The 22478-nt window shown below is 43.9% G+C and overlaps 2 protein-coding genes across 5 annotated transcripts in view; both read right to left on the reverse strand.

Annotated features, from left to right (window-relative positions):
• LOC141133405 (uncharacterized) overlaps window positions 1-5349 on the reverse strand; it is a 53767-nt gene extending 48418 nt beyond the window's left edge. The window contains exon 1 of the mRNA XM_073622781.1: window positions 5226-5349. The gene's annotated coding sequence lies outside the window, so the exon portion shown is untranslated. The remainder of the gene's footprint in view (window positions 1-5225) is intronic.
• The window catches only part of LOC141133402 (uncharacterized), a 218714-nt gene that overhangs the window by 32815 nt on the left and 163421 nt on the right, over window positions 1-22478 (reverse strand). The window contains exon 2 of one of the 4 annotated variants that reach the window (XR_012243060.1): window positions 5226-5408. The exons of 2 other annotated variants lie outside the window; for them this stretch is intronic. The gene's annotated coding sequence lies outside the window, so the exon portion shown is untranslated. Of the gene's footprint in view, window positions 1-5225; window positions 5409-22478 lie in introns of those variants that run through there. One more of the 4 variants, XM_073622771.1, reaches the window with a different exon arrangement.

The following is a 22478-nucleotide window of genomic DNA, read 5'->3' on the forward strand; positions in this document are numbered from 1 at the left end:
AGGATGTGGAATTCCCTTCCACAAGCGGTGGTCTCAGCGGGGAGCATCGATAATACAATGTATACAATGTAATACTGACATATAATCACACACATAGGTTGGACTTGATGGACCTGTGTCTTTTTTTTCAACCTCACCTACTATGTAACTATGTGTGAATCAGGCCTAAATCTGATACAACATCAAAAGCTGTACAAAGAAATAAAGCCTTCTAATAGACTGGCAAATTACAAAAGTGTAATATAAGACTGCACCACTTGCTCTCATGCCAGAAGGATCACTTTGCAAGTGGAGTTACATTTTGCATGGGATCCCCAGAGATTATAAGATAATGTGGTGAAATGTCACAATGCAAAGAATACAAAATCCCGTACAAGGGGAGAAAAAAAAAAAATGTATTTTTGCTTGAACATATCGGATGATGGCAGCCAGTAAAACATCACCTCATTCGCGAAGCTGTGGGGAAAATTACCATGCAAAGTGCAACTACCTGTGTAACAGTCTTTTTGCCTTTAGTAAAATCAACCCCAATATGCAAAGGAGGACAACAACAGACACACACCAATTACTTAAAAAGCCATACAGGATTCATTCTAGGGGCTGTGCTTTAATATTTAAAAGCATTTCATTCTCATGCATGCATGCGGACATAACATTTTCTTTGATGTACCTTTTAACATGTTACACATAAGTGAGGATAGTGTTACCAAAATGTTTTTATTTGAAATTTTTAAATAGGATTTTAGAAGAGTTTTTTTTTAACTTGTAAAAACGTCCAAAAATATAATTAACCGTTTGCCGACCGTCCACCGCAGTTATACCGCGGCAGCATGGCACAGGCAGGTGAATCGCCGTCATGGTACGTTGGTACCATAGACAGTCACTAGGGGGCGAGTGCTTGCACCCCCCGCTCGCCCCCCGAGCAGATGCGAGTGCCCGGCGGTCTCAATCACCCCTGGGCTCCCACGATCGCTGGGGGCACACGGAGAACCGGGATCTGTGTGTGTAAACACACAGTTTCCGGTTCTCTGAGGGGAGAACTGACAGATCCTCTGTTCATACAGAGTATGAACAGGCGATCTGTTAGTTTCCCTGCACAGTCCCCATCCCCCTTCATTAGAACACTTCCTAGGACACACATTAACCCCTTCACTGCCCCCTAGTGTTAACCCCTTCACTGCCAGTGACATTTTTACAGTAATCAATGCATTTTTAATCGCACTGATCGCTGTATTAATGCCAGTGGTCCCAAAAATGTGTCAAAATTGCCCGATGTGTCCGCCATAATGTCGCAGTCATGATAAAAATCGCTGATCACCGCCATTACTAGTAAAAAAAAAAAATTTATAAAAATGCCATAAATTTATCCCCTATTTTGTAGACGCTATAACTTTTGCGCAAACAACCAATATACACTTATTGCGATTTTTTTTACCAAAAATATGTAGATGAATACATATCGGCCTAAACTGAGGACAAAGAATGTTTTTTTATATATTTTTTGGGGATATTTAATATAGCAAAGTTAAAAAATAATGCATTTTTTCAAAATTGTCGCTCTTTTTTTGTTTATAGCGCAAAAAATAAAAATCGCAGAGGTGATCAAATACCACCAAAAGAAAGCTCTATTTGTGGGGAAAAAAAACGTTGATTTAGTTTGGGAGCCACGTCGCACGACCGCACAATTGTCATTTAAAGCGACGCAGTGGTAAATCGCAAAAAGTGCTCTGGTCTTTGGCCAGCCAAATGGTCCGGGGCTGAAGTGGTTAAATGGTTAAGATGTACCTAGATGTGTACAAAATAAACTATGTATACCTAACAAATAAACAAATTACCTGTGCTTTGGTTTCTATTAATTTTCATTTAAAATAAAGATTTTAAACAGCTTGTTGACCGTATATTGTGTATATACCGCAGCAAGGCAGCTCTGTTGAGCAGGATCATGTACCTAGTATGTGATCCTGCGCTTCCAGGTCTGGGGCATGCAGGATTACATACTAGGTACACGATCCTGATTAGACACAGCAGGAGCAGATTCAGTACACAGGCAGAATGGCGGTTTGCCTATGTAAACAAGGCAGATGGCCGTTCTCCCAGTACAGAAAGCATGGATCCTGTGTTTCTGCTAAACAGGGGCACTAATTCATGCCTTCCTTTAGTAAAAACACCTCCCTCAAAGTAGTAAAGCACTGATCAAACACACATTTAACCCTTTGACCACCCCTGATATTGACTCCTTCCCAGCCAGTGTCATTAGTACAGTGACAGTGCATATTTTCAGCACTGATCACAGCATTAGTGTCACTGGTCCCCAAAAAGTGTCAGAAGTGTCAGTCAGTGCCCCCACTGTCCGCAATAATATCGCAGTCCCACTATAAGTCACTGATTGCTGCCATTACTATTAAAAAAATAAAAATAATATTAAAAAAAATATATATCCCATAGTTTGTAGACGCAATAACTTTTGCGCAAACCAATCAATAAACGCTTATTGGGATTTTTTATACCAAAAATATGTAGAAGAATAAATTTTGCCCTAAATTGATAACGAAATTAGTTTTTTTTTTAAACATTTTTACTGGATATGTTTTATAGCAGAAAGTAAAAAATATTGTTTTTTTTTTTTCAAAATTGTTGATCTTTTTTTGTTTATAGCGCAAAAAATAAACACCACAGAGGTGATCAAATACCACCAAAAGAAAGCTCTATTTGTGGGGGAAAAGGACATGAATTTTATTTGGGTACAGCACCGAAAAATTGTCAGTTAAAGTAAATGGACTGGTCACAAAGGGCGGTATAACTTCCAGGGCTGAAGTGGCTAAATTGTAAAAACCCCCCCGTGTTTCCTTTTTCTGTGAATGGAGGAGAGAGATACTCTGTATCTCTCTCTCTCCTTGCAGAGAAAAAAAAAGTGTGTGTAAAAAAATACCTAGATCAATGTTTGATCTAGGTCAGTGCTAGGGTTAGTGTTTTTTTGAGAGGATTTTTTTTTTCTGTTATGCCCCGTACACACGGTCAGATTTTCCGATGGAAAATGTGTGATAGGACCTTGTTGTCGGAAATTCCGACCGTGTGTGGGCTCCATCACGCATTTTCCGTCGGATTTTCCGACACACAAAGTTTGAGAGTAGGCTATAAAATTTTCCGACAACAAAACCGTTGTTGGAATTTCCGATCGTGTGTACACAAATCCGACGCACAAAGTGCCACGCATGCTCAGAATAAATAAAGAGATGAAAGCTATTGGCTACTGCCCCGTTTATGGTCCCGACGTACGTGTTTTACGTCACCGCGTTCAGAATTATTGGATTTTCCGACAACTTTGTGTGACCGTGTGTATGCAAGACAAGTTTGAGCCAACATCCGTCGGAAAAAATCCTAGGATTTTGTTGTCGGAATGTTTGATCAATGTCCGACCGTGTGTACGGGGCATTAGTGTGTTTTAGGCAGGATAAAATATAAATAAAAAAAATAAAGCAAAATAGGCACTATTGTTCTTGGGCTGTACTACGGTACAAACAACAACATACACATATGTGGTATATTTGTAAACGTCAGGAGGAGGAGAATTTAATTTGGGTTTTTCTTTGGTGGAAGGTTATGGTAGTAGTAAGAGATATACAGCTGAATTTTAAAAAAAATACTATTTTGGGCCAGTTTTCCTTTGATAATAGAAAAAAAAAAATCAGGAGATATCCATTACCATTTACCATTTACTGTCCTGAAAAAAAAACACTGCATAATCCACCTGGATGCACAAAGTAGTTGTAATGATATGTATAGTTTTACTAACACATGTCAAAGTTTCAAAATTGTGCTTAGGCATTTCCCTACCTTTTTTGTGTTCAGGTGCTTCTAATTGTATTCTCCATATTAATAATTAAAACAAAAATGCCAGTTTAACCACTTGCTTACTGGGCACATATACCCCCTTCCTGCCCAGGCCAATTTTCAGCTTTTAGCGCTGTTGCACTTTGAATGACAATTGCGCGGTCATGCTACACTGTACCCATATGACATTTTTACCATTTTTTTCACACAATTAGAGCTTTCTTTTGGTGGTATTTAATCACCACTGAGGGTTTTATATTTTTTGCTGAACAAAAAATAACGGAAAATTTTGAAATAAATAAAAATAGCTTGTTATAAAATGTTGCAAACGGGTAATTTTTCTCCTTCTTTGATGTGAAATGATGAGGCTGCACTGATAAGGCAGCACTGATAGGCGACACTGGTGGGCACCAATTAGCAGTACTGATGGGCACTGATTAGCAGTACTGATGGGCACTGATAGGCACCGATTAGCAGTACTGATGGGCACTGATAGGCACCGATTAGCAGTACTGATGGGCACCGATTAGCAGTAATGATGGGCACTGGTTAGCAGCACTGGGGGTTACTGTGTGGAACCGATGTCCCTTTTACAGAAGCCAGTAATCTGCTTTATTTTTTTCTCCTCACGCTGTCAGCGTGAGAAAAAAAAAAAAAAAGCAGATGACCGGCTTCTGTTAACATCATGTGATTATCTGTCTTTGGCTGACAGCAGATCACGTGGTAAAGGCATGTGAGTGGCCCTTTACTCTGATCTGTGATCAGCCGAGTCCCAAGGACTCTGCGTTCACAGAGTGCGCCGCTCGTCTTTTGGCTATAGCGCAGGCGTGAAGTGGTCAAACAGTGGAAACCCTACATAATATGCACAGCAGGTGAAATATTGGGCAGTTTTACTCTTCAGAAAGAAATATCAGATTCAGAGGCACTGACTCCTTTTTTTCTACATAAGGTCTATGTGTACTATTGGTTTTAAATGTCCTGGCACAAAATTTCTAATTTAAACATATTCCTCAATAGCATAAATAGGGTCAAATCACTTTGTGTGCACCAAATGCCTTTGCAAACCTAGTTATTAGTTTATAAATGCAGCATTGACATCATCACTGTGCTGCACAAAACCTGTGCATAGAGCGGAGCTGTGGAAGAGACCCGGAAGGTTATGCACTACAGGGAGGGTTGCCACCTCATCCCTTTAAACCCAAGCACATGTTGATTACACAGGTTCTGTGGCTAATTAAGGTGGTAATTAAACTCACTTGGTGCCTTATCTGCATTAAATTAGTCTCAGAACCTGTGTAATTCATATGTGTTTGGGTTTAAAGGGATGAGGTGGCAACCCTAACTACAGGCTGTCTGCAGAAAAATACAGGAGGGGGTTCTATAAGACCACTCACCTTGCACGAGGAGAAAGAACACCAGAAACTGGTCTTAATATGGAAAGCTCCTGCACAGAGGCAAAGGGGGAGATTTACTAAAACTGGAGCACTCAGAGTCTGGTGCAGCTGCGAATGGTAGCCAATCAGCTTCTATCTTCTGCTGGTTCAACTTGACCATAAAAATTGGATTACTACACAGATCTGGAAGAAATACACAAAGCAGATGAGGATTCAAGTACGTACCTCTTGTATTTGGACAATATTTGCTTACGCCATCAGTTCTGTTTAAACCCCACTTTTTCATGTGTACTTTGTAATAATATATGTTATCTTTCTGGAGGTATATGAATCAGATTGAAAACAGTGTACACTTTGAGATCTCTCTAAAATGCCCATAGAGGAGTCAGTTTTTTTTCATTCCTTGGTTTCAATGAAAGACTGATCCAATCCCCCCCCCCGCTGTGTTCTTGTATTCTGACAGCAAGGAGACTACCCCACCATCAGAATACACTGATCAGCACTGCAACCTATTGTCTTTGGCGCTGATCAAGTGGAAATGATCCAACAGGGCAGTAGATCGATTCCTGTTCAACCACAGTGTCCACTCGTGGATCAAAATTTGACAGGTCCCTGCTGAACCGGACGCATTTTTATCTATGTACAGACAGCTTAATTATGTAAATTACCATCAGGTTTCCCAGTAGCTAAAACTCATGTGATCTTCGCCTAAGATGTACTTTGCGTTGTGAAGTTTAGATGCAGCAGTTTTCCACTTGTGTCAAGCTAGTAGTACTTGATAAAGCGTTTGTTACCCCAGCATTTCAAATTCCTGATATTTGCCTGCTGTACCATGTACTTGTATGAGAGAGTATCCTGTTCTATTTGTATTGCTTACTTTGTGTGAAATCCCTGGTGTTCCTGACAGTCCCTCTGCTTTCCTGTTAAAAACTGACCACACAAGGCAGGAAAGCTCACCGTGATCAGCTGTGTTGGGAACTCAGCCTGCTCTCCTCTAATGATCAGACTTTTCCTGACATGCCTCCCCTGCATAGCCTTTCACTGGAAAGATCAGTGTAATGTTGTTTCTCCTCCCCCAGCTCGTATGCAGCTGAGAACAGAGGGAATGTGATAACTGTTGTAATATGTTGGCCAATATAAAAAAAGGAGAAAAAAGGAGAAAAAATGTATTTTTAGTGTTTTTTTATATCTATACCTAAAATATTTGCCTTTAATTTAAATTTTAACCTGAATAGACTGTTTTTCCTGGGTTCACACTGCCCCTAACTTCAAAGTTGCATAACTTGCATGCAACTTCTTTAACCACTTCAGCCCCGGAAGGTTTTACCCCCTCCCTGACCAGAGCACTTTTTACAATTCGGCACTGCGTCGCTTTAACTGCTAATTGCGCGGTCGTGCAATGCTGTACCTAAACCAAATTTGCGTCCTTTTCTTCCCACAAATAGAGCTTTCTTTTGATGGTATTTGATCACCTCTGCCGTTTTTATTTTTTGCGCTATACACGGAAAAAGACCGAAAATTTTGAAAAAAAAATGATATTTTCTACTTTTTGTTCTAAAAAAAATCCAATAGACTCAATTTTAGTCATACATTTAGGCCAAAATGTATTCAGCCACATGTCTTTGGTAAAAAAAATGTCAATAAGTGTATATTTATTGGTTTGCGCAAAAGTTATAGCGCCTACAAACTAAGGTACATTTTCTGGAATTTACACAGCCTTTAATTTATGACTGCCTATGTCGTTTCTTGAGGTGCTAAAATGGCAGGGCAGTACAAAACCCCCACAAATGACCCCATTTTGGAAAGTAGACACCCCAAGGAAATTGCTGAGAGGCATGTTGAGCCCATTGAATATTCATTTTTTTTGTCCCAAGTGATTGAATAATGACAAAAAAAAAAAAAAAAATTACAAAAAGTTGTCACTAAATGATATATTGCTCACACAGGCCATGGGCATATGTGGAATTGCACCCCAAAATACATTTAGCTACTTCTCCTGAGTACGGGGATACCACATGTGTGGGACTTTTAGGGAGCCTAGCCGCGTACGGGGCCCCGAAAACCAAGCACCGCCTTCAGGATTTCTAAGGGTGTAAATTTTTGATTTCACTCTTCACTGCCTATCACAGTTTCGGAGGCCATGGAATGCCCAGGTGGCACAAACCCCCCCCAAATGACCCCATTTTGGAAAATAGACACCCCAAGCTATTTGCTGAGAGGCATGGTGAGTATTTTGCAGCTCTCATTTGTTTTTGAAAATAAAGACGAGAAAAAACATTTTTTTTTTTTTTTCTTTTTTCAATTTTCAAAACTTTGTCAAAAAGTGAGGTCTGCAAAATACTCACTATACCTCTCATCAAATAGCTTGGGGTGTCTACTTTCCAAAATGGGGTCATTTGGGGGGGTTTTGTGCCACCTGGGCATTCCATGGCCTCCGAAACTGTGATAGGCAGTGAAGAGTGAAATCAAAAATTTACGGCCTTAGAAAGCCTGAAGGCGGTGCTTGGTTTTTGGGGTCCCGTACGCGGCTAGGCTCCCAAAAAGTCCCACACATGTGGTATCCCCATACTCAGGAGAAGCAACAGAATGCATTTTGGGGTGTAATTTCACATATTCCCATGGCATGTTTGAGCAATATATCATTTAGTGACAACTTTGCGCAAAAAAAAATAAAAAAAATAAAAAATTGTCTCTTTCCCGCAACTTGTGTCACAATATAAAATATTCCATGGACTCGACATGCCTCTCAGCAAATAGCTTGGGGTGTCTACTTTCCAAAATGGGGTCATTTGGGGGGGTTTTGAACTGTCCTGGCATTTTATGCACAACATTTAGAAGCTTATGCCACACATCACCCACTCTTCTAACCACTTGAAGACAAAGCCCTTTCTGACACTTTTTGATTACATAAAAAAATATTTTTTTTTTGCAAGAAAATTACTTTGAACCCCCAAACATTATATATTTTTTTAAAGCAAATACCCTACAGATTAAAATGGTGGGTGTTTCATTTTTTTTTTTTCACACAGTATTTGCGCAGCGATTTTTCAAACGCATTTTTTGGGGAAAAAACACACTTTTTTCAATTTCAATGCACTAAAACACACTATATTGCCCAAATGTTTGATGAAATAAAAAAGATGATCTTAGGCCGAGTACATGGATACCAAACATGACATGCTTTAAAATTGCGCACAAACGTGCAGTGGCGACAAACTAAATACATTTTTAAAAGCCTCTACAGGTTACCACTTTAGATTTACAGAGGAGGTCTACTGCTAAAATTACTGCCCTCGATCTGACCTTCGCGGTGATACCTCACATGCATGGTGCAATTGCTGTTTACATTTGACGCCAGACCGACGCTTGCGTTCGCCTTAGCGCGAGAGCAGGGGGGACAGGGGTGCTTTTTTTTTTTTTTTTTTTTTTTTTTTTCTTTATTATTATTATTTTTTTTATCTTATTTTAAAACTGTTCCTTTCATTTTTTTTTTTTTTTTAAATCATTTTTATTGTTATCTCAGGGAATGTAAATATCCCCTATCATAGCAATAGGTAGTGACAGGTACTCTTTTTTGAAAAAATTGGGGTCTATTAGACCCTAGATTTCTCCTCTGCCCTCAAAGCATCTGACCACACCAAGATCGGTGTGATAAAATGCTTTCCCAATTTCCCAATGGCGCTGTTTACATCCGGCGAAATCTAAGTCATAAAATGCTCGTAGCTTCCGGTTTCTTAGGCCATAGAGATGTTTGGAGCCACTCTGGTCTCTGATCAGCTCTAAGGTCAGCTGGCTGAATCACCGGCTGCATTCTCAGGTTCCCTGTTGAGACAGGAGAGCCAGAGAAAAACACGGAAGACGTTGGGGGGGGGGGGCATTCCCTCCCACTGCTTGTAAAAGCAGTCTAGAGGCTAATTAGCCGCTAGGATTGCTTTTACATGAAAGCCGACCGCTGGCTGAAAAGAATGATACCAAGATGATACCTAAACCTGCAGGCATCATTCTGGTATAACCACTCAAAGTCGTGAATGGCGTACCTGAAGACAAAAAAATGGTTAACAATAAAGCACAGTAAACGGTAAAGTATAAAAAATTGCATACCTGAAAAGCAAACATGATAAAACATAATAACAATAAAACATTGCAGAATAGAATACAGTAAAAAAGAGCAGAACAATAGAGAGAGAATAGAGAGAGAGAGAACAATAAAACGACAACTATTATTTTTTATTTTATATTTTTGCTTGTGTTTTTTTTTTTTTTTTTTACACTTTTTTTTTGTAACTAACTTTTATAACTGTAACCGGTTCCAGGTTCGGGTCTCTCAAAATGCGATGGCATCTCAATTAGTGAATGGTAGCGTTCAAAACATTCACCAATGCAAAGACCAGGATTGTCAGGACAGGAGGGACAATAATAGCGGGTGTCACGCCTATATCTGCGCTTGCTGCAGACACGACATCTTTTTTGGGGGGGTTCGTTGGGTAGGGGTACTCGGGAGGACATAAAGAAAATGCCTCTCATGCAGCCGACTGCATTTGGTTGGGGATGTGAATGGGGGAAGTACGGGCGCTGCAGAAGTGGTGGGTTCCCAATTAGGATTGGCGAATGCAGCAGGAAGGGCATTATGGGCACGACGGGCCTGTGTTTGTCTTCTTGGTGGCAGCGGGACACTACTTGTGCTTGCCACCTCACCAGCTTGAACTGCACTTATGGGACTCGCCACGTCACCAAGTGTTACTGCAGTGCGGGTTTGACTACGACCGGGGTGTACTAGGCCGCTGGTGCTTGCCAGTTCACCAAAACGCTACCAAAAAAACTGTTAGCGATCGCAGGGATCAGGCCTGACTCTGCGAACGCTGCAGTTATTTGTTTAGTGTTTTGTAAGTGACAGTGATCGATCGATACTGCACTTGGGTGGGCTGGGCTGGGCCGGGCAGAGGGGAAAAACGCAGGTGCTAGCGGGTATCTGGGCTGATCCCGCTAACACTGCGTTTTTGGGAACCCTAAACTGCTGGGGACGCCAGTATAGATCTGATCGGATCAGATATTGATCCGTTCAGATACTATACCACTAAGGGAGGTGTACGGTGCGTGCGTGGGTGTTAGCAGTACTGGCGCTAACCTGACGCTGCCTGGGGCTGGTGCTTGCCAGTTCACCAAAACGCTACCAAGAAAACTGTTAGCGATCGCAGGGATCAGGCCTGACTCTGCGAACGCTGCAGTTATTTGTTTAGTGTTTTGTAAGTGACAGGGATCGATCGATACTGCACTTGGGTGGGCTGGGCCGGGCAGAGGGGAAAAATGCAGGTGCTAGCAGGTATCTGGGCTGATCCCGCTAACACTGCGTTTTTGGGAACCCTAAACTGCTGGGGACGCTAGTATAGATCTGATCGGATCAGATATTGATCCGTACAGATACTATACCACTAAGGGAGGCGTATGCTGCGTGCGTGGGTGTTAGCGGTACTGGCGCTAATCTGACGCTGCCTGGGGCGACGCATATCGCCGCCGGGCGATCAGGGGGCTAAACCTTTATTCGGTAATAAACGGCGGGTGCCCTGACACTATAAAAAATAAACGAACTAACCAGCGTCACCCGTAACACTTATACGGTGATCAGTGGTGAAAGGGTTAACTAGGGGGCAATCAAGGGGTTAAAACATTTATTAGATAGTATATGGGGGTCCCTGACGCTATAAAACGCTGACGGCGAACCTAACTATTTACGTCCCTAACTAGCGTCACCAGCGACACTAATACAGCGATCAGAAAAATGATCGCTTAGTGACACTGATGACAGGGGGTGATCAAGGGGTTAAAACTTTATTGGGGGGGTTAGGGGGGTACCCTAGACCTAAAGGGGGCTACCACTCACTGCCCTAACACTGTAACTGTCACAAACTGACACCAATCAGTAATCAGAAAAAAAAAAAAAATACTGCTTGGTGTCAGTTTGTGACGGGGGGGGGGGGGGATCGGGGGTGTTTAGTGTGCCTGGCATGTTCTACTGTGTTGTGTGTAGTGTTGTGCACTTACATGTCTTCTCTCCTCGGCGCTGGAACGGAAACTGCCGAGCCGAGGAGAGATGACATCACATCCTCTGCCTGTGTGAAACTACACACAGGCAGGGGAGGATTCCGATTGGCTGGGAGCGATCGCGAGGGGGGGGCCACGATCGGATGGTCTCCCCCTCGCCTCCCAACGCTCCCAGTCACAAGCCGACCGCCGCTGGCACCCGCGGGAGGCAGATCACGTACAGGTACGTGATTCTGCCTGCCCGTGCCATTCTGCTGACGTATATCTACGTTAGGCGGTCGGCAAGTGGTTAACAATGCAAGTCGGACCAAAAAGTAGTGCAAGAACCTTTTTCCAAGTCAGAGCAACTCAAGTCGCACCAATTAGAACATTTCTATTGCATTGAATGGGGTCCAACTTCTAATGCGACAAGTGCTCCAAAGTCGGAGCGATTGTCACATCAGTGTGAACCAGGTCGTACAAAGTGATCGTTTACAATCACTTTAACTCATAATAGCTAAAGATTAAGAGGACAAGTGATCAAGAGGTAATTTAATGATCAAAATTTATAAATATGAAATACAGAGGTAGCCCCATCACATACAAACACCCTAAAATTGCACATAAAGAGGAGCTCCAGGCTCCTTTGGTGGCTGGTTTGGTGGCAGATAAGCAGAGCTCCATTTAAGAGAATAATTTCCGCGCAAAAAAACCCACAATGAATACAAATACACCCCCCGCCATTAGGTGTTTTAGTAATGTAAATGCTTGTAAATGTGAAGTGGTAAACTAAAAAAAGTTGGAACTGAACTCAAAAAGTGAAGGTTTGGTAGGATATAGCAAATAGGTATAAAATGTTAGTTATACTAAAATGTTAGTTCACCTTACTAAAAAAAGAATAATTTAATCAGACATCCTCTCCACCTCCCCGCTCTACTTAACTCTGGGGTTGCCAAGCTCTCAGCACCCCACAGCTCTTCTCTGTCAATGCTTGAAGGATGGACCAGAGGGATTGTGATTGGTCAACAGCATCAAATTGATGGTGCTGACCAATAAGAATCCATTGGGTCTGTCTTGGAAGTATTTCCGGAGAAGAAGAAGAAGAGTGGGGATTTTAAATTTACAGCTGACAGCTTGGCAACCCCAGGAAAAAAGATTAGGTATGGGGGGGTGTGTGAACTAACACTTTAAGCAGAACCTTGAAAATGTCCCTTTTGCCTAAAATTCATCAGCATGAGCAGATCGGGGATGCAATGCCTGGATCCTGCAGATGATCAATAAGCTGTCTGCCCATACCTCTCATGGGCAGCCAGTTAATGTATGGTATAAAGAACCAATGGACAACGGGAGCACCCACCAGCGCTCCCGCAGTTCAGTAAGAATTACAAGCTGTTGGCCATGGAGGCCGACAGTAGATGTAGTGTATTTATTCACAGAACTCTGTGAATGATGTGACCATGTGGGTGGAGCCCCGCACGGTCACACTGTTTTTAAAATTCTAACAGCAGTTGTGGGAAGAAGATCCCCCTCCCATTGTTACAGGGAGTGGGAATTAGGGGGGAGAGGAGGCAAGAGCTGGAACATGTTACATGTACCAACCTAAATTTGGGTGGAACATGGGACATGTAACATGTTCCAAAGGTGAACTTATCCTTTAATAAATAGAGCAAATTTTTTTCCTGCAACCATGGGTGTTGATAAGGGATTCCGTCCCACGGAGCCATTATGTCCTCCTGCCAGGAGAACACAGTGATTATTGCTAGCGGCAAAAAAAAGCAGCTAACAATAATTGCATGTAAATTCTAGCAGGCTGGTTGTACCCCAAGTTAATTGATCGATCAACTTGGGTACATTCAGCCTGCCCATACAGAGACGGCTTAAGGCAACTGTATGTTGAAGTGGTGGAAAACTGTATTTAAGACGAGGCATAGCTCAGTCAGGTACAAGAAGAAAAGTGTGCTGCAAAGGCATTACTACACTACACCATTCCAGGTATCTATTCTTCTGAAACTGTACATTCATGTTATTTCTTATTACAATCTTAGTGTATTTTTATACTCTCATTAGTAATATATTTTTATTTATATATACACACACACACAGTATCTCACAAAAGTGAGTACACCCCTCACGTTTTTGTAAATATTTTATTATATATATTTTCATGTGACAACGCTGAAGAAATTACACTTTGCTGCATTGTAAAAAAGTGAGTGTACAGCTTGTATAACAGTGTAAATTTGCTGTCCCCTCAAAATAACTCAACACACAGCCATTAATGTTTAAACTGCTGGCAACAAAAGTGAGTACACCCCTAAGTAAAAATGTCCAAATTGGGCCCAAAGTGTCAATATTTTGTGTGGCCACCATTATTTTCCAGCACTGCCTTAACCCTCTTGGGCATGGAGTTCACCAGGGCTTCACAGATTGCCACTGGAGTCCTCTTCCACTCCTCCATGATGACATCACGGAGCTGGTGGATGTTGGAGACCTTGCGCTCTTTTACCTTCCATTTAAGGATCCCCACAGATGCCCAATAGGGTTTAGGTCTGGAGACATGCTTCAGCATGTTACAGGACATGTTGGCATTCACGGTTTCCTCAATGAACTGTAGCTCCCCAGTGCCGGCAGCACTCATGCAGCCCCAGACCATGACACTCCCACCAACATGCTTGACTGTAGGCAAGACACACTTGTCTTTGTACTCCTCACCTGGTTGCAACCACACACGCTCGGTTTGTGTTTTGATGGTTTTTGCGCTGACTGTTTGTCTTTTTGAATAACCACACACGCTTGACACCCTCTAAACCAAATAAGTTTATCTTGGCCTCATCAGACAACAGGACATGGTTCCAGTAATCCATGTCCTTAGTCTGCTTGTCTTCAGCAAACTGTTTGCGGGTGGGGGCGTGTCCAAGATGGCGACCGGAGCGGCAGCACACTAGGAGAGCTCCGGCTGTAATAGAGCAAATATCACCCTAATCCCTGCAGCCTCACCCCTGTATTGTGCCGGTGGTGATAGCACTTGAGACCCAACGTGGAATGCGCAAGGGGAAGCGATCCACGATCCCCCGCTGCACCGCAAACAGCAAGAAATCCTCTGGCCGGGTGCCGGCCTCACCTCCTGCCTCGGCAAAATCTAATATGGCGTCACAGATGGAGGGGAACGGCCAAGACCCTGCTATGCTGGAGCAGAGCAATTTCACTGCTCTTATGCAGGCAATTACGGACTGTAAATCTACCCTAACAGGCAAGATTGATTCCCTGCAGCTGGAACTAGCTCTCATCCGCAAAGATGTGGATACTGTCCAATCCAGGATCACTACAGTGGAGCACAGGGTGAGTGACACTGAGGACATGCTGCATGATCATGCGGCCTCGCTACACACACTCAAAGCTAAAGTAAAATGCCTGGAATCTTGCACTGAAGACACAGAGAATAGAAATCGGAGGAACAACCTCTGCATAATGGGGCTTCCGGAAGGGGGCTGAGGGGTCTGACCCAACGACTTTAACGGAGCAGCTGCTCCGCTCACTGCTACCCAAGGCCTCATTCTCGGCGCATTTCATAGTGGAACGAGAGCATAGGATGCCAGCAACCAGACCCTCTGCTGGAAGCCCGCCGCACACATTTATATTAAAGCTTCTAAACTTCAGAGACAGAGACCTGGTGCTCAGGGAGGCCAGGAAAATTGATGTGCTGCGTTATGAAGCCACGAAACTCATGATCTTCCCTGACTACTCAGTGGATACCCAGCACCAGAGAAGATCGTTTGATCACGATGGCGAAACTGTACAGTTCTTTACATCCCCTGAAGATGCCTCCCACTGGCTGGATAGCCTTTCCAGAGCCTAATGTCCTCCAACATCTAGCATCTAGCTTTTCGGCTAAAGGGCCTTCACACCTACGATACTCGAGATATCGTCAACCTGGTAATTTGCAGAGGTGAGGTTTACCCTGAATACATTGCCTGACCATGGGGCTGCTTAACTGTCCTGTAATGCTTTTGTTCCCCAGATGACACATGCAATAGCCATGGCAATGTTTTGCACTGGTACACCTTGCAAGATAGGGGGCATTTGCAGTAAGCTCATCCTCCTTTGCATCCCCACACCAGCCCCCCCTCTATGTGCATGGCTGTGACACATACCGTATTTATCGATGTATAACATGCGCCGATGTATAACACGCACCCCAAGTGTAGGAGGGAATTTTAAGGAAAAAAATGTTTTAAAGAAAAAAAAACTTACATTTAAATGCCCATCAGTGCAGCCCTGCACAGCGTCCATCTGCATGCTTGTCCAGAGTCATTTGCAGCCTTGGTGTCATTTGCAGCCTTGCAGTCATTTGCAGCCTTATCAGTGTCCAATTGCAGCCTTGCAGCCTTGTCAGTGCCCATCTCCTGTTTTATCAGTGTCCATTTGCAACCTTGCCCAGGCTGCAGTTAAACTGCAGTGACTTGCCAGTGTCACTGCAGTTTGAAAATGGTGCCGCCGAGACACACAGAGCCGGTCCTCGGCTCTTCTCAGCGGCTCTCGGCCACTTTCGGCTCCTCTCATAGTCCCACCCGGGATGGGCGTGACTCAGCGGAGCCGAGCGCAGCCCATATACAGATAGCCGAGTGTACTCGGCTAGGTTTGGCTAGCTCCGCTCAGTCACGCCCAGTCCCTGTGTCCATCATAGGGCGGGACTGGGCGTGACTGTGAGCGGAGTAAGCCGAACCTAGCCGAGTACGCTCGGCTATCTATGTATATCGGCAGCCGTCGATCGCTCCGCTCTCAGTCAGCAGGGGATCGCAGGGGATCGGCGTATAACACGCACCCGTGATTTTCCCCTGATTTTAAGGGGAAAAAAGTGCGTGTTATACACTAATACGGTAATTCTTGCTAAGGACTCCGGTCCCCCCCAAGGGATCTCTATACTCTGTTGTTGTTCTTCAGGCCACCCCACCTTTTCTCTCCCCCCCCCTCTTATTTTGTTTTTGTGTACCTGGCCCATATAGCCATTAAGGCTCTAAGGAGAAAGGACTACTAAGTTTGTACCCCCAGGATCCCTGGGCAAAGTTATACCTGCAGGGATGCTTTATCCTGTATTGACAAATTTTTGTTTTTTCTCTTTTTTGCTCTTCTCACTGAACTAGTGGGCTCTCCTGCAGACAGACTGTGCTTGCATTAGAACGCTGCCTACCCTGGTGAGCCACGGTGCGCCATGTTTTGGTTTGGGACTGAGGCGCACTCAAGTTCTGGTGGGTGACGCGGGGTGGGGGGAGGGGAATATGGTGGTTAATGTTTTGGTTAAATATTTTGGTTGGGTGGTTATCACCCCAGGTTTGTATTGCAATAACTATTCACCTGGTACACCTTCTTACACTGAGCTTACTGATACTGGAAAATCACTGCCTCATTGAGCTTGTGAATCAGAGGACTTATGTACTTGTGACTTATACTAAGGCTGCGACGCCTGATGAATGGCAGGTGGAGACTCAGGTTATACTTCGATTTCCAATGCATCATAAATGGCAACTATAAATATAATATCATGGAATGTCTGGGGAATAAATGCTAAAATCAAACGCACACTAGTATTTAATTTTCTAAAGCGCCATCACCCTCAGGCCCCCCCTATGTGGAGGCTGTCGCGCTTCTGGGTCTCCAATGACCGAGTCTCCCCCAAAATACTAGCGGAGGTGGCTGATTTTTGGCCCCCCGAAATGCGGGCACGGCTGTACCTGCAGTTGTCTGGGATGCTTTTTAGGCCCACATTCGTGGCCAATATCAGCTAGTTATTAGTGGGGAGCGGAAAGAGTCATCCCTAACTCTTCATGATGCAGAGGCCCAAGCACAGAACCTCGAGACACAATACACAAATACCGGAGACCGCAAGATTCTTTTTATTTCTTCTATCCCAATCCCAGAGAATCTTTGAGCAGAAGGAGCGCAAGGGTAGATTGCTGGCCTGGCTAGCTAAAAAACGCTCACTGACAGCCCATATTGCTCTTATTAGGGATATAGATGATGACTCCTTGCTCTCAGATCCAAAGTTGATTAATGCCCAGTTCTAGACCTTCTATACTAGATTATACTCCTCCAAAGTGACATATGACACCGACAGCTTACTATCATTCCTGGACATGGTAGACTTTCCGTAGCTCACTCCTGACATCCGCACTAGACTGGATGCCCCTTTAACCTTAAAAGAAGTGCAGACGGCAGTCGCTTCCCTACAGACTGCAAAGACACAGGGCCCAGATGGTCTCCCGGCGGAATTTTACAAGGAGCATGCAGATGCTATAGCCACCCATTTTCATTCCCAACTCCTCACTATGTTAGAGGAGGACCAAATACCGCAATCTATGTCAAAGGCGATCATTGTCGTTGTGCCTAAGCTGGGTGAAAACCCAGAAACTTTGTGGGTCTTGCCGCCCGATTTTACTACTAAATGTACATGCAAAAATCTTTACGAAGATATTATCCAACCATCTAAATTCAGTGATCCTATCTCTGGTCCACAAGGACCAATCTGGCTTCATGCCTGGTAAAGGCACAGACATCAATCTCTGATGACTATACACTAACATTGATCACTCAAGGGACGGCGCCCCCGCCCCCCCCGGGGTGCTGGCGTCCCTTGACGTAGAGAAGGCCTTCGACTCAGTTGAGTGGCCCTTCCTATGGCGAGTTCTGAGCAAGTTTGGCTTTGGCCCAAACTTTATCTCTTGGATACAACTGATATATATCCCCTTCGGCCAGAAAGGAAAAAACTCAGACTGGTTGTACATGTCAGGCTATGAGCAGATAACAGGTAATAGTTCAGGTGTGCTGATACAGGTGATTTAAAGGTGAGCTGGCCAATCACTGTTGTTTCCCAGGCAAAGGCTGTGTCAGGGGGAGTTGTGCTGGGTCCTAAAGGTATCCTGGTACTGACAGTACCCCCCTTTCTCGAGGGGTTGCTCCTGCACCCCCAGGCTTACTTGGATAACGAAGATGGAACTTCTTAAGTCGGTCAGCATGAAGATCACAAGCTGGGACCCAAGATCGATCCTCTGGGCCGAAATCTTTCCAATGAACGAGATATTGTAAGGAATTGCCTACTCGTCTGGAATCAAGAATAAATGCCGCTTCATATTCCTGACTGTCCAACACATCCACAGGTTCTGGTTCATTTACTAGAAGGCTGGAATGAACAGGTTTCAACAATGAAACATGAAAGACATTGGAATGCGCATGGATGGGGGAAGTTTTAATCTATAGGACACAGGATTACCAATCTCCAAAATTTCATAGGGCCCGATGAATTTTGGGCCAAGTTTTTTTAGATGGAACATGCAGGGACAGATTCCTAGATGATCGCTACACTTTGTCACCAACTTTATATCCTGGTGCCTTTGAGCGCCTCTTGTCAGCCATCTTCTTAAAAGCCTGCACAGAGCGAGAAATGGCACGATTATGATTGGACCAGATTGTGGAGAAATTTGCAATCATGCTGTTGGCATCTGGAACATCAGAGGGTGGAAGATCAAAGGAGCACACATGAGAATGCAACCCGTAAACACAGAAGAAAGGAGAGGTCCCTGTAGATATGCTGGCACAATTATTAAAGGCAAACTCTGCCCATGGAAGGATGTTGACCCACTCCACCTCATCATTGGCCATCAGACATCGTACCATCTTCTCTAGAGTCTGATTAGTCCTTTCTGTTTGGCCATCTGTTTTAGGAAGATATGCTGAAGAATACGAAACTTAATCCCCAGCTGAGAGCAAAGGGCCTTCCAAAACTGGGCTATTAACTGAGAGCCACGGTCTGAGACAATGTTAATTGGTGCCCCATGGAGCCTGAAAACATGTTTAATGAATAAAGATGCCAGTTCTTTAGCAGATGGAAGTTTCGGAAGCGGAACAAAGTGAGCCATCTTACTGAACCTGTCTACCACCACCCAGATCATGGAACATCCCTGGGATGGAGGCATGTCAGTGATAAAGTCCATAGATAAATGGGTCCAGGGATAAGTAGGTATTGGTAGAGGACCTAGGGGACCGGGGGGCTTAGAGGTACTGCTCTTGCTTCTGGCACAAACTTCACAGGCCTGGACGAAAGCTAACACATCCTGCCTAATCGATGGCCACCAGAGGTTGCGAGAGATAATCTCAAAAGTTTGTCTAAACCCTGGATGTGCTGCATGTTTTGAAGCATGTACCTGCTGCAATACCTGCAAACGAAGAGCTAGGGGCACAAAAAGCACACCAGAGGGAGTGGAGGGAGGGGCTTCAGCCTGTGCAGGTAACAAGGCCTCAGATGTCAGTCTGGGTGAAAGCCAAAATCCTACCCTCAGATGATGGGTTGTTGAGGAAGCGAAGGAGGAGACTCTGATAAAAAGCTGAGAGACAAGGCGTCAGCCTTAATGTTTTGGCCCTGGTAAATAAGAAATTGTGAAGTCAAATCTGGAGAAGAACAATGACCACCTGGCTTGACGTGAGTTCAGTCTTTTAGCAGAACGGATGTATTCAAGGTTTTTGTGGTCAGTCAGAACTATGAATGGATAGCGAGCTCCCTCCAGCCAATGTCTCCATTCTTCCAAAGCTAGCTTTATGGCTAAAACTTCTCTGTTGCCTATATCATAATTGCGCTCTGCTGGGGAATATTTACGGGACAGGAAGGCACAGGAGTGGATGGCAGCATTTACAGGATCTTTTTGTGACAGAAGTGCCCCCACCCCTACTTCAGATACATCTACCTCCACAATAAAAGGCAGCTCAGGAACAAGATGGCGTAGAATTGGTGCAGAGATAAAGGCTTTCTTCAACTAAGTGAAGGCCGCCTGGGCTTCAGTAGTCCATTTAAACTTAGTCTGAGTCTTCCTGGTGAGAGAGGTGATGGGATGTGCAATGGTGGCAAAGTTCTTAATGAATTTCCGATAGAAATTTGCAAAGCCCAGGAAGTGCTGAATTGCTTTCAGTTCAGAAGGTGGTCCCCAGTCTAAAATGGCTTGAAGCTTGGCTGGATCCATGGTTAGGCCTGTGTCAGAGATTAGGTAGCCCAGGAAAGGTACTTGTTTGACATGGAATAAGCATTTTTCGGGCTTAACAAAAAGGGAATGAGCCTTTAATCGGGCCAGTACTGAGCAGACATGCCCCTGATGCGTTTTCAAGATTGGGAGAGTATATCAAAATATCATTTAAGTATACAAGCATGAAGCGACCCAACAGGTCACGGAAAATGTAATTCATAAAGTTCTGAAAGACAGCTGGTGCATTCCTGACACTCAAAGGCATGACAAGACATTCGTAATGGCTATCCTTGGTGTTAAAGGCCGTCTTCCATTCATCTCCTGCACGGATGCGCACTAAATTATAGGCTCCCCTTAAGTGGAGTTTGGAGAAGATTTTTGCTCCCAGGATTTGGGAGAACAACTCTGAGAGGAAGAGGATACCGATTGGCTCGTGATAATGTCAGGCTAGGAGCAGGTAACAGTTCGGGTGTGCTGATTATGCAAAGAGTTCAAAGAACAAGAGCACATACCATGAGCAGGTCTAAGCAGAGCAGGTCAGCTGGAGATGAAGGTAGATGTTTGCTGGACCTTGTAGTTCACTGCTGCAGATGAGGATAGATGTTAGCTGGTGCTTGTAGTTCACCGCTGCAGATGAAGGTGGATGTTAGCTGGTGCTTGTAGTTCACCGCTGCAGATGAAGGTACTACAGTAGAATCAGGCAAAGCGTAGTCTAGGCAAGCTGGGTCATACACAAGTAGATCAGAGTCCAAGCGGTACCGAATCAGAAGCAAGCAAGCAGGGTCAAACGAGCCGGGTCATACACGAAATACACAGAGCAGATATCAGCTGGATCAAACAGTGGCACACAAAGGTAAGCACTGACTGAATGCTGATACAGGTGATTTAAAGGTGAGCTGGCCAATCACTGTTGTTTCCCAGGCAAAGGCTGTGTCAGGTGAGTTGTGCTGGGTCCTAAAGGGATCCTAGTACTGACAGTACACAAGTCAATCAGTAAATCGACTGTGTCCAACCAAGCAGCCCATATATGGATCAAAATTGGGCCAGTGCCTGCTGAACTGGCCGAATTTTTATCCATGTATGGCCAGCTTAAGAGAAGTTAATAATATGGCTGTTATCACTCACTCACATAAATGTAAAATAAACACTGGAAGAGTATAATCTGTTGTAAAGATACAGGAAAAAAAGTTGCTCAGGGTTGCTCTGAAACATTGAATGAAAATTGCTCTAAAAATATTTCATACAAATTTGGAAATGGTACTTGTCATGGAACGTCCCACACTCCGCTTGAGTGCTTCCGTCATATACCACTTCCTCACAGTCTGTATACAGATATCAGATATTCCAACCTCTCTGAGCAGAAAACAAGGCGACACTTGCTTCACTGCTAACATGGACTGTTTATTATGAATCAAAGTTACAAGACTTTATATGCCATTGGAACCTCCTCTAACAATACAACTGTAACTTAATTAACATGAGCTAATTATCTAATCCTTTATACAGCCTAGGTGACTGAGACATGACCTTTCGCCCAGACTTGTGGTCACCGAGCTTCATACAGTAAATTAACACAATAGCAGTCGTCCCGTCTCCTACATTGTATAGAGGACAATGTCATTAGCTCATTCAATTAACATAAACACAGGTTGATGACACCAGCATCTCCTCACAGGATGTGTCCCAACAGAATGAATCCATTGAAAATCCAGGGCCCATAATCAAAAGGCAACAGGCTTGCATACAGTCCTCTCCAACAGCCTCTGTCCCGGCTAGGTCTGTGACAGTACTGTTTGATAATTTGCATAAAAGGTTGGCATAGACAGGAGACTGTGCCTTTATAGTAATGTTTGGGGAAACATTTTCCTTCCTTGAACATGTCTATTGCACCATTTGTCAAGAGATTTGGCCAGTGAAATGATCAATCCTCATAAGGTCCAGTATTGCCTACACACTTGGTTGTCATGTTGGCCCTCTGGCTTCAATCATTTGTCACAAACCTAGAAAAGGTGGACAGATAAGAACTAATGACTCTCCTGATTTAACACACTTTAAGGTAACATATGTGCTAGACCAGTGTTTCTCAAATCCAGTCCTCAAGGCACCCCAAAAAGGTCTTGTTTTAAGGATTTCCCTCAGAAAAAAACAGTTGTGGTAATTACTAAGCCATTGAAACTGATCAAATCACCTGTGCAAAATAATGGAGAGCCTGAAAACATGACCTGTTGGG

Source organism: Aquarana catesbeiana, linkage group LG03 (genome assembly GCF_042186555.1).
Source record: "Aquarana catesbeiana isolate 2022-GZ linkage group LG03, ASM4218655v1, whole genome shotgun sequence".
In the NCBI taxonomy this organism is placed as follows: Eukaryota; Metazoa; Chordata; class Amphibia; order Anura; family Ranidae; genus Aquarana; species Aquarana catesbeiana.